Genomic DNA, 12,762 nt, shown 5'->3' with positions numbered 1-12,762 from the left:
TACATGCTACAATATGGTTGAACCTCAAAAGCATTATGCTAGGTGGAAGAAGCCAATCACAAAAGACCACCTCTTGTGTGATCTCATTTATATAAAAGGTTTAGAATAGGCAGATCCATAGAAACAGAAAGTAGATTAGTGGCTGCCTAGAATTAGGGGGAGCAAAAGGGTGGGCTGGGGGAGTGGAAATGGTGAGTGACTGCTAATGGGTAGAGTTTCTTTGGGGGATAATAAAAATGTTCTAAAATTAATTAAGGTGATGGATGTACAACTCTCTAAATATACTAAAAACCATTGAATTGTATAATTTAAACATGAACTCTACAGTATATGAATTATATTTCAACAAAGCTATTTTTAAAAAGTGGCTTCTTATTCACTATTGGAAAAAGACACCAGATTGTTCCATTCAGTGCCCTCAAAAAATGTGTTCCTGTAATGCTTGGAAGAGCATGCAATGAGAATGGCCTTAAGGGTTGCTAATAAAAGCTGGAGGCAGAGAGGGGCCACGGGAAGAGGAGGATGGAACAGGGGATGGAGGAGGGATAATAGGGAATAGGCAAAGAGATGCACCCAGAAATGAAGGCATAAATCTCTCAAGGTTGGACAGCCACGTGGGAAAGGGAGAGGAAATGCGGGAGTGGAATTTGTAGGATCTCTTTGCTGCCAACTGTGTAGGGATGGAGGCCAGATGGTTCAAAACAAAGCTTCAAAGCAAATAATTATGAGAATAAAGACTTCACTGATTCATTGAGTATATAATGCTGTGTAGAGCTGATGGGCATTATTTGGTAAAAGTATACGAACACTGTAGCCAGTTGGAAAAAGCAGTCATAACTGCCATCACCAAATTTGTATCAGAGCAAAATTATAATACAATTCTGCAAATAGCCAGAAAAATAAATAAATAAAAGGCTAACTTTCCTACAAAGCTGTGGATTAACATCAGGTAACTTCTAGGACAATGTTCCTTTGTCTGAGCAGAAATCCATGTGTATAATCTTATTTGTACAGCCCTTTGCATCTTGAGAAGGGTATGTTTAATTTCTAAAAATGCTTTCCCTAAATTAGAGCTTTTAAGAGAGATGTTGGATCTGAAATGTGCCTATTTTTTAAAATTGATTTGAGAGAGAGAGACATTGATGTGTGTGAGAGAGAAACATTGATGTGCGAGAGAAACATCCCTCACACCCGCACATGCCCTAACCTACCGGAGAATCCAACCCACAACTCAGGTGTGTGCCATAACCGGGAATTGAACCTGCAACCTTTAGTACACAGGATGACACTCCAACCAACTGAGCCACACTGGCCAGGGCTCACATAGGAATTTAAAATAAGAATACAGGGCAAGTTAAATAATACAGTGGTAACCACTGCGCACATGCACACACATCCTCCCCCAAAGGTTAAAGCCTGGCGAGATGCAAGTCACAGCACTACTAGCCTCTTCCTGGTGGGCTTTGGCCCTGCCTACTGCAGGGTCCACCTCCTCCTCACAGCCCTCTCACACAGGGTGGAAGACAGACAGACGAGCTGTGACCGGGCTTATTCATCAGTACAATCACTAGCTGGTGATGGTTACAACAATTAGCATGTGCGAAGGGCTTTGCAGTGCACAAGCCACTACCATGCATTTGATTTTCATTTCATTTTAATATTTACAGAAACCTCCCCCCTCATGAGAAAATCAAAGCTTAGGAATGAAGTGATTTGCTAAAGATCGCTTACTCCTTTCTCCTCAAGTGTACAGACATACCTGAGCCTCTCTCCATTTAAAAAAATGGAACCTGCTCTCCAGCCAACCTACGTCTCTTCTCCCATAAGTCAGCTTTTTCCCAAAGTGGCTCACACTCCCGTCTCCCCTTCTTGGCACTCGTAGTGTGCACGTCCCTGTCTGAGGATGGACCGGCCACAGCGGGCCAGGCGCTGAAGCGCACCTGGGCGGGCCAGCACTCAGCGCCTGGCTTGGACCACGCACGGAAGAAACACAGCCTGAGGGTGTCACAGGAGGAACTGTCCTCGACCTCTGAAGAAAGCAGGCGAACTCTGGCAGGCAGTGAGGCTGGGGAAGCTTGTCGCCTTCCTCAGAGCTCCCAGGAGCTTCCCACCCAGGGCTGCTCTCCCTTCCCTTGCTCCCTGAAGGGAAGGAGGGAAGGAAGAAAGGGAGGGATGGAGGCGAGGAGGGAGGGCGGGAGAGTTTTTTCCAGACAAAGTCATCTGACCACATTTCCTTCATTAGGATCCCTTCTAACTCGCTTCTGTTGAGGTTGCAAAACGGAGGCCACATGTTCAGACCTATAGCTCTGGCCATTCGGAGAAGAAGGTCCCTCACCTCCCCTCACAGCACCTGTAATTCCTTCCTTCCGACCTCCAGAATGATCTAGGTCGTGAAGGATTTTCTGGGTCAGACGAAGAGTCTTCATAATGAACTAAACAAATTGCTGAACAAAAGTAACCCAGAGACATAGAGGTGGGGTACAGACTGACAAGCCTCAGAGGAGAGGGATTGAGGGGAGAGATAAACCACAGAACCTACATGCATGTATGCATGACCAATGAACATAGACAACAAGGCTGGGGACGGGGTGGGAGGGAAGGGGAGGAGGGTGTCAATGGGGAAAAATGAGAAACATCTGTAACAAAAACAAATTAATTAAAAAATATATATGTGTATATATATATTTTTATATAAAGAAGCTGAACCTGATGGGAGGGGGTGAGGATGCTGCAGGGGCAGGAGGTCCCTGAGGCAGGTGCCACCTGCTGCCCAGTGCTTCTCAGAGTGGTCCCTGGTCACTTACAGGGTAGGAAAGTATGATGGGAAGAGGCCAAGGAGTAACTTAACAGTAGTTTTCTCTCCCGTCCCTGCTGCTCTAACTGTACTTCCTGCCCTGTTATCTGCCGTGTGAGTCTGGCACGGTGTGAAGACACGGTGCCCTGCAGCCAAGCCCAGCGCCTGTCCTCCAGACGCAGACGCTACCGCTCTCCGAGCTCCGGTCTCCGGCTGCAGAAGCAGGCCCAGCGCTCACCTCCCCATTCGGAGCGGATGGACCACGGTGAGACGCATTCCGAGGAGTGCCCAACCTGACCAGTGTTTAAAATCTAGACGCGGTTTCTACACATTTCCCAACACTTTTCATCTTCTCTATAATCAGGCTGCTGGGGAATGAGTGTCTCTGTTGGTAGCAAAGGGGACCAATGTAAGTAATCAGGGGAGGCCATGGCAAAATCACAAAGTAGGTGAAATGTATCTTTGATGCTCTTGCCTCTTTCCTTTCTCCTCCTTCTACGGCAGTCAGGAAAGAATCCAAAATATTTATTTGTAACTTAAAGTTCTCTTGTATCTCACAGGGCCTTCATCTGCAGTATAAAATAAAAAGTTCTGGGCATGTCTGGCCGCTGTGGGTTGAGCATCGTCCCACGGACTGAGAGGCCCCAGTTAGATTCCTGGTCAGGGCACATGCCCGGGTTGCGGGCTCGATCCCTAGCAGGGGGCGTGCAGGAGGCAGCAGATCGATGTTTCTCTCTCACGTTGATGCTTCTCTCTCCCTTCCTCTCTCTCTAAAAAAATCAATGAAAACATATTTAAAAAATCTTTTGGGCACTACTAGAAGCAGGTAGCACAGGCATCACCCCCGGTGGAGAGCTCTCAAACACTCGTGAACCCAGCATCGTCCTGGTCCTGGCGCCGGGCCACGTGGGGATTTGAGATGAGTGGTCCACAGCCATTCGTTTCAGGGGCTTTCCCCCAAACCCTACCTCTTCGGTGGTTTTTCTGTCATCACCCCTCTTCCTGGGCCAGTACCTAGTGACAGGCATGGTGACCCAGGAAGGTTGGATCTGGGGAAGTGAAGAACGGGCTGTGTTGATGATTTATTAACCCTGTGGCTTCTGACTCTTTCACAAGACTCCTCAGCAGAGGGTGGGGCTTGGGTCACGCTGGGCACTCAGCAGCTCTGCGGTGGGTATTGGTTTGTGCTTCCTCCCCTTTGCTTTCGATTCAGTGCTTTCCTGGTGCAGGCTGAGCTGTTCTGTCTAGCTGCGCCCACAGCCGCTCCCACGCACGCAAACCGGATCCGTGGAGCGGCAAGTGGAGGGCAAGCAGAGGCGAAGGCTTGAGAGGTAAGAAAGGAGAGTGGTAGAAGCCAACTGGACATGAGAAAAATATTCCAAAGATAAAATGTTATGATGAGGAACAATCAAGAAAACATTCCAGTAATTTAAAAAAGATGTTCCAGCTCACATTCAGCCACGGTTAAAGCCAATCCTGATCTAAGTTAATCCGTTCAAATACATTTTCATTAGAACATACCTTTGAGTATATTTTTTAAAGAAATATATAGGATGAGATAAGGTTAATTCAAGAATTAATTAAATTCAAGAAGGGTGGGGGGAGAACAAAGAAGATAAAGGGGGTCAAATACATGGTGACAGAAGGGGCTAGACCTCAGGCCGGGAGCACACAACAGAGTATGCAGACATTGTATTACAAAGTTGTTCACCTGAAATGTATAACTTGTTATTGACCAATGTTACCACAATACATTGCATTTAAAAGCATGTTTCCTCAATTAAAAAGAATTTATTAAAAAGTAAGTATCCAGCCCTGGCCGGTTCGGCTCAGCGGTTAGAGCGTCGGCCCACGGAGCAGAGAGTCCTGGGTTCGGTTCCTGCTGAGGGCATGTACCTCGGCTGCAGTAGTGTCCCCAGCTGCAGTTGGGGTCGCGTGGGTGGCAACCAATCGATGTGTCTCTCTCACATCGATGTTTTTCTCTCTCTCTCTTCCCCCCTCTCTTCTGCTCTATCTGAAGACAAATGCAAAAAATGTTCTCGGGTGAAGATTAAAAAAAAAAATTAAGTATCCAAATTCAGTCTTAATTCAGGAATAAGGTAAGTGACAATTAGGGGGTGGGATTTAGATGAGCTATGTTTGAGGTCCTGTAGCAGATTGTTCCAAGTAAAGGGAAGAGCGTTTGTGAGGCCTAGAAGCAAGAGGAAGCAGGGTGTGTGAAACCCTGGAGTCCCACCTGAGTGCAGTGCAGGCTGGTGGCCGGCGGGCAGGCTGCTGAGTGCGAAGTGCCCGAGCCCTGCTAAAAGGATTTTAAACAGAGGAAGGCAAATTGATCAGATTTGCGTTTACAAAAAAACAAACAAAAAACCACTTTCTGGTGGCTGGTGGAAGCGATCCAAGGGGAGAGAAACTGAAGGCAGGAAACCAGCAAAGAGTTGCAAAAATCCAGAGGCGATCCCTGAGGCCAGGTGGGGGATGAGGATAAGTGGGTGGATTCAAAGAAGTAGATTTTACTGTACAGTGATACCTCGGTTCTCGAACATAATTCGTTCCAGGAGGACGGTCGAGAACCAAATTGTTCGAGAACCGAAGCAATGAAACCCAATAGGAAATAATGGAAACTGGATTAATTCGTTCCAAGCCCCAGAAAATGCCTATTTACTGGCCTAATTTGTATATAATATGTAGAAAAACATAAGTCTCAACAAGAAATAAAAGTGTACAGTATGTCTAAGGGTTAAATTCAGTGTAAAGCGTGACTCTCTCCACAAAGCGTGACTCTCTCTGCACTCACACTGATGACGCGAGCAAGGCGCGCTGGGCCGAATGAACGCCATTCGGCTCAACTCAGCTCAGCTCGGAAGTTCGAGTTCCAAATATTTGTTCGGATTCCAAGACAAAAGTTTCTCGAATCTCCTGGTCGAATACCGATTTGGTCGAAATCCGAGGCATTCGAGAACCGAGGTATCACTGTATTTGGTTAGCAATCGAATGTGGACAGTGAGCAAAAGAGTAACCAAGGACGAATCCCAGTTTCTGGTGAGAGCCGTGGGTGGCTGTTGTGGCATATATCTGGATAAGGAACATTAGAAGAGGAATCGTTTGAGTGAGTGAATATGGTTTCAGGAATTTCCAACTGGAGAAGTTCTATGAGGCAATTACATATATGTCTGGAGTTCAAGGGAGGTAGATATGGAAGTCGTTGGCGTACAGACCTCAACTCGTCCTGGCCGGGATGAGGTCTTGCAGAGAATGCGCAGAGGGAAAGGAGGCTGAGTAGGTCAGGACCCTGAGGAACACCGGCACCCAAGCTCATAGAGAAAGAGGAGTTTGCAAAGAGAGCTGAAGATCCATGACTAAGGCAGGAGAAAACAATGGAAGACAGAGAGTCCCTCAAGGAGATCAATAGCATCAGATGTTTCGAGTCCAGTAAGAGAAAGACTGATGATGTGCTCATTGTATTGAGTGATAGAGAGAGCATCAGTGTCCTTAGCAAAAGCCCCTTCAGCACAGTGGGAGCCAATGCCACCTAGAAGAGGTAGAAAGGAGAGAGAAGTGGAGCATTAGCAGCAGAAGGGCAGACGGCTCATTGAGCGAGGCGGGCCTGCTCTTTGCTCTCCCTCAAACGCCCTTCCACACTGTTCCTACCTGGTCAAGTCGTGCCCTTTCCAGGACTGCGCTGAAGTGAAGGGGATTTATTTATTTTTCTTTCAACCTTATTTTTGTATCGGTTTCAAGTGTCCAGCTTAGTGGTTGGATAAGCATATACCTTACACGGCTACCCCCTCGATATTTGCAGGACCCATATGTCACAATATTATTGACTATATTCCCTAAGCTCTACTTGACATCCCCGTGACAATTTTGTAACTGCCAATTTAAAGTGAAGGCATTTACAAACAAACAAACAAAATCCAGGGAGTATGTATATTTTTTTCCAGAGACAAACTCAGCCAGGCTGGAAGTCAGGAAGTAAGTGACTTACTGTGTGCTCACCAGACAGGAACTGTCAACCAATAAGGGCCCGCACACTCCCCGGTGCCGAAGAGGGGGTGTCGGTCTACACCACGCCAAGAGTGTGATGCAATTCTCGAGAACAGGAAGAGGTTTAGCTGGAATGGAAAGATGACTCTGACTTGGGGGTGGCGGTAGAGGGAGTGGAATGGGAAAGTCTTTTTTTCTGAAAGAGCAAAGCCAGAGATGAACTGACAAAAGCAGAAGAAATGGAAAAACGGTAACAGGATGCCATGTCTGCTGCTAGTAAAGCAGAAAAAGCATCAGCTTCAGAATGGGCTCTTCTGTCATTTATTGAGAGAGAACAAGTACTCACCCCTTGAGACTCTCTTGACATGTGGGGCATCTCCCTGCACTTTTTTTTAAAAAGCAAAGAGCAGCTACTCTGATTGCAGATGAGAACATGGATCTGTAAATGGGGTGGTGGCTATCCGGCTCACTTGAAAACACACATGAGCGTACCTCGCATGCTGCTGAAGCAGTTCAAATGCTAGCTGCTGGTGTTCTTACCCAGTGCAAAAGCACCACAGGCCCTGCCTGAACAGCTCCATTGGTTAGAGCATCATCCCCACACACCAAGGTTGTGGGTTCAATCCCTGGTCAGGGCACAAACATAAATAAGTGGAACAACAAATCCATGTTTCTCTCTTTCTCTTTCTAAAATCAACTTTTTAAAAAGCATAAGAACCCTGGGTGGTTTTGCTCAGTGGTTAGAGCGTCAACCCATGGACCAAAGTCTTGGGTTTGATTCCGGTCAAGGGCATGTACCTTGGTTGCCATTTGATTCCCGGCCCTGGTTGGGGTCATATGACAGGCAACCAATCGATGTGTCTCTCTCACATTGATGTTTCTCTCTCTCTCCCTCCATCCCATTCTATCTGAAAATAAATGAAAAAGTACCCTCTGGTGAGGAATAACAAAAAAAGGGCACATATCCTGGCTGGTCTTGCTCAGTGGTTAGAGCATTGGCCCGCAGACTAGAGAGTCCCGGGTTTGGTTCCCGCTAAGGGCACGTAGCTTGGTTACGGTTTGTCCCCGGCCCCTGTTGGGGTCGTGTGGGTGGCAACCAGTCATTGTGTCTCTCTCACATTGATGTTTCACTCTCTCTCTTCTCCCCTCTCTCCCTCCCGCTCTGTCTGAAGATAAATGCAAAAAAAAAAAAAAAAAAAAGTCCTCGGGTGAGGATAAAAAAAAGCACAAGAATATTTTAAAACAAATTTGAAAAATGAAACAGTAAGAAAGATTAGATACAGATTATGTTTATTCTGAATGACATAGACAATCTATGACAGACATATTTAGACAGTGTTGGGAATCATGTTTTGGACTTAGGTAGGCATCTTAAATGGAAAGAATCAGGCCTGAACAACTTACTTTATTCTTATTAAAAAAAATTATTTAAGCCCTGGCCGGTTTGGCTCAGCGGTTAGAGCGTCGGCCTGCGGTCCGGAGAGACCAGGGTTCGGTTCCCGCTAAGGGCACGTACCTCGGTTGCAGTTTGTCCCCAGCCCTGGTTGGGTCATGTGGGTGGCAACCACTCGATGTGTCGCTTTCACGTCGATGTTTCTCTCTCTCTCTCTCTCTCTCCCTCTCACTCTGTCTAAACAAAATATCGAAAAATGTCCTCGGGTGAGGATAAAAAAAAAAAAAAAAAAATTATTTAAGCCCTGGCAGGTGTGGCTCAGTTGGCCGGGTGTTGACCCATGCACCAAAATGTTGCCGGTTCCATACCCGGTCAGGGCACATGCCCAGGTTGTGGGCTCAATCCCTGCTATGGGGCATGCAGGAGGCGGCCAATAGGTGTTACACACTCACGTCGATGTTTCTCTTTCTCTCCCTCTCTAAAATAAAAATATTTTTAAAAAAATTTAAAAACTGGTGCTATGTGAGATCTAAAATTCTGAAGTTAAATGGGAAAACATGGCCAGGAGTTTCTGGTTACACAGGTCAAATAATTAGAATGAGATTAAAGAAATGGCCCATATTATTTTCTTCAGAGAATACTGAAAAGACAAAATATTATTTGAAATGTTATAATATTTATAACGGAATTTGCCTCATCTGTCACTTAAAGACGACCCTTTTTTAAAGGCTGTACTCTTAACAGACTGATGGTTGCCAGAGGGGAGGAGGCTTGGGGCGCTGAGTGAAAAGGTCAGGGACTGAGAAGTACAGATTGGAAGTCACAAAACAGTCATGGGTCGTAGAGCACAGCATAGGAAATAGTGTTCATACTGTAACAACTATGTATGGCACCAGGGGGTACTGGAAATACCTGGGGGAACACTGTAAAATATATGACTGTCTAACCACTATGCTGTACACCTGAAACTAACACAAAATATTGCATGTAAACTGTAATTGAAAAAAACTGTTTTTAAAGAATTAAGTAAAAAAATAAATAAATAAGAAATAAAGGCTGTGCTCCTTGCAGTACAGTTGTTTTCCTCGCAAGGACACACCAAGGTTCCACACTTTGAGTGACAGAGCCTTTGAGTTGGAGTTTTGCTCCCTCTTCTGGAAACATTGAGTCATGACCTGAGAAACGGCCGGTGCCAGGGATCCTAAATACTGCAGTATAACTAGTCCAGGACACTGCTCCATCAAGAGTAACATATTACGGAACTGGGTTGTCAGTTTCCAGAGGAACAGACAGACTGCACTGGTTACAAATGTTTCCTTGAAGTTAAAATTATAGTAATAATAATAAAATAATAAAAATAATAATACAGGTCATTTCACAATTCAGAAAACCCTGCTTCTACCCTCCGATAATGCAGGTGAAGTAGGTAGAGCAGATATCACTCCCATTTTCAACCATGGGAAACCGAGGCCTAAATAACTTTCTGGAAGTCCTACAGGGGCTGAGTGGGCAGCTGGGTCTAGAAGCCAAATCTCCTCACTCCCCAGTTGAATGTTTTCTTCCTTCACCTCCAAAGACCTAGGCTGCATGTGATGTCAGTAACTTGTCAGTGTTACACTTTCATGTAAATCTCTGTCATTCATCAGCATGTCTCATACGTTGCTTTGCATAGGACTGTACAGGATTTTGGCAAAGCTGCACTGTTATTGTAGCAAAAACAACAATGATATATATCTACCGAAATCCAACAAGCAAGTGGATGGACTAGCAGAACTTCTTTAACTTTTGCTTGGAAGTTCCTGTGTATTTTTTTTTTTTTTTTTAATTTTTCTATTTTAGCTACCATACAATATTATGTTCATTTCAGGTGTACTACATAGTGATTAGACAGTTATATAAATTATAAAGTGATTATTCCAATAAGTCTAGTCCCCACCTGGCACCATATGTAGTTATTACAATATTATTGACTATATTCCCTAAGCTGTACTTTACATCCCATGGCTATTAAAAACACTCACTATTTTATTTATTTATTAATAATAATAATAATAATAATAATCTTCAGCACGTAGAGTTTTATAACAGTAAGTCCTAACTCTGCTACTGGGGAAAATTGAGAAAGATGGAAGAGAAAGTAGAGTGTAAAGATGGAAAAAAATCAAGAAAAAACAATTTGAAGGTCAAGTGCTTTAATTTTACAGTTCTAAGTGTGCAAATAAACACATTCTGCATATATTTCCGAGTGGTCAAACAAAAGGCATACATCGACATGCTCTCGTCTTGACTGTCATAGGTCTTACCATCTGCCCTTGTGTGCCCAGGCTGACAGATCTCATCCTACCAACACGACCTGCAAGGGAACCACCGGGAGGAGGCTGGCAGGTACAAACTGCCATCAGTTGCTCAAACTAAGCTTTACACCAACTTTGTGACTTTAGCATGTAGAATATGTCTTCCTTCATAGAGCATATAGGTCAAGGTATTTATCATTGAACTGGAATCACTTCTTTAGATGACAAATTGGGAGGGAGTTGAGTGACATGACAAGCTCATTTGCTCCTATTTGCACAACGGAAAGCAGCCATAGGCATGATGGCCTTGTGGTCGACTGGAAACTGTCGGGCTGAGATCTGCCAGTCTATTTGACTTTGTGTTTTCTCTTCATGTCTAATCGGTCTCCATGCCTGAATATCCTCCCTCTTACCTTTTAACTATTTCTGCCCTAAAAACGAGTTTAATTTGCTATATTTTTTTCTCTTCTTCAATGTGTTTACATAGAATCTTCCTGTGGGTCCTCTTTTGTTGTGGCTTCTTTTTAGTGTACCTCTTTGCCTTCGCATCCCTTGTTAGGCCTATGTCATTTATCTCACTTTGCTTTCTTCTTTAATTCAAATCATGTGTATATCCATGATTTGTAGAACAGCCCAGTTCCAGAGACCGGGCACACGAACTGTTTTAAGTCAATGTACTCATTCTGCAAACATTGCTGAGTACCTCTCACATCAGCCATTGTATTGAGTGCCAAGGATTCAAAAACACATGAATAACAATTGGTCTGTACCTCAGGGACCTCACATGAGCTATAGCCAAGGGGACAAACAAGCACACAATGACTGCTATTTTAAATTGGTAAATTACATGCTAGAAATGTAAACAAGTTGCTACGGGAGGATGAAACCAAATTCCTCCCAGGTTGGTGGGGAAAAGTATGGGAGAACCTTAGGAATACAAGGAAGAATCAGAGCTGGGTCTCACTCAGAAAGATAAGCAGAACTTCAGTAGATTGGAAGGGAAAAGGTTTACAAAAGAAGATGTTCTATAGAGAAGGTACTGAGCCAGGGCACAGGTGCTTGGCTGCTTACAGAACAGAGAATGCGGTGTGGCCCAAACAAGAGAGGCCGTGGGGAGCGCGATGAGCCTGGCGTGGTACAAAGCGGTCAGACTGTGGAAGGCAGACTGGAGCACGTGACCTTTCACGCTGCAGGAAATGGGGGTGTGATGAACTCTTTAAGAAGATTTCTGGTACTAACATAGGAGTACTGGGTTGAAAAGGGACCCGTGCGAGGAAAGTAGTAAGGAGGCCACTGCAAGACTCCAAGTAAAAGTCAGTGAGAGCTTGGATCTAAGGCCGAGGGAAAGGAAGTGATGTACGAGCAACATTTTGGTGGTGATTAGAAACAGATGTGGGTTAGGAGTTGCGGGGTGGAAGGCAAACACAGGCGTCAAAAGCAGTTCATGACTTGTAGCTCAGGCAAAGGGAGGGCAGGCGCTGCCCCAAACTGAAATACAGTGGGAAGCACAGGTGAGATTTTTACCTTTGATATTGAAACAGAGGTAATAAAATGTTTTAGATGCAATTACATATGTATGAACTATTCAAACACAGATATCCAATAAGCAGCAAAAACTTCGGGTCTGGATCTCAAGTGTGAGGATAGACAGGCATACTTCAGAGTTATGGATAACACAGGTCATAGCTGAAGCCCTAATTATAGAAGGCAAACTAGTGGAGCTTGTTCTTAAAGAATTCTTGCAATAGTTGAAATGTTTTACAAAGGGATTCCTTAACGCAGGGCCATATCTGCATTAATTACTAAGGGTCATAGTATATTATAAAATCAGTAAAAGGTAAGATGAATAAAGGTCTAAAAACGAAGAGTAAACATAACAGTTGATTTTGAGGCTCTTGCTTACAGAGCAAAGTTGAAGGATTACAATAACTCTTCAGTAAAAACAGCATCTAGGGAAATGAAGTAAAATGAAAAGGGATAAAAGAAGTGAGGAAACAGGAGAAGGGGCAAAAAAAAGTAGGAAGAGGAGATTTAGTATTTAAATTATTTTGCACCCTGGCCAGGTGGCTCAGTTGGTTAAAGCATCGTCCTATACACCAAAAGGTTTTGGGTTTGATTCCCAGTCAGGGCACACACCTAGGTTGTGGGTTCAGACCCACTTGGGGCACATACAGGACGCAACTGATCAATGTTTCTCACATCAATGTTTCTCTCTCTCTCTCTAAAAAATAAAATAATAAAATAAAATAAATAAAATAAAATAAATAAAATAAAATAAACATCCTTGAGTGAGGACA

The sequence above is a fragment of the Molossus molossus genome, unplaced genomic scaffold, assembly GCF_014108415.1.
Source record: "Molossus molossus isolate mMolMol1 unplaced genomic scaffold, mMolMol1.p scaffold_m16_p_20, whole genome shotgun sequence".
NCBI classification, from domain to species: Eukaryota; Metazoa; Chordata; class Mammalia; order Chiroptera; family Molossidae; genus Molossus; species Molossus molossus.
Note: the sequence above shows the minus strand (reverse complement) of the source record.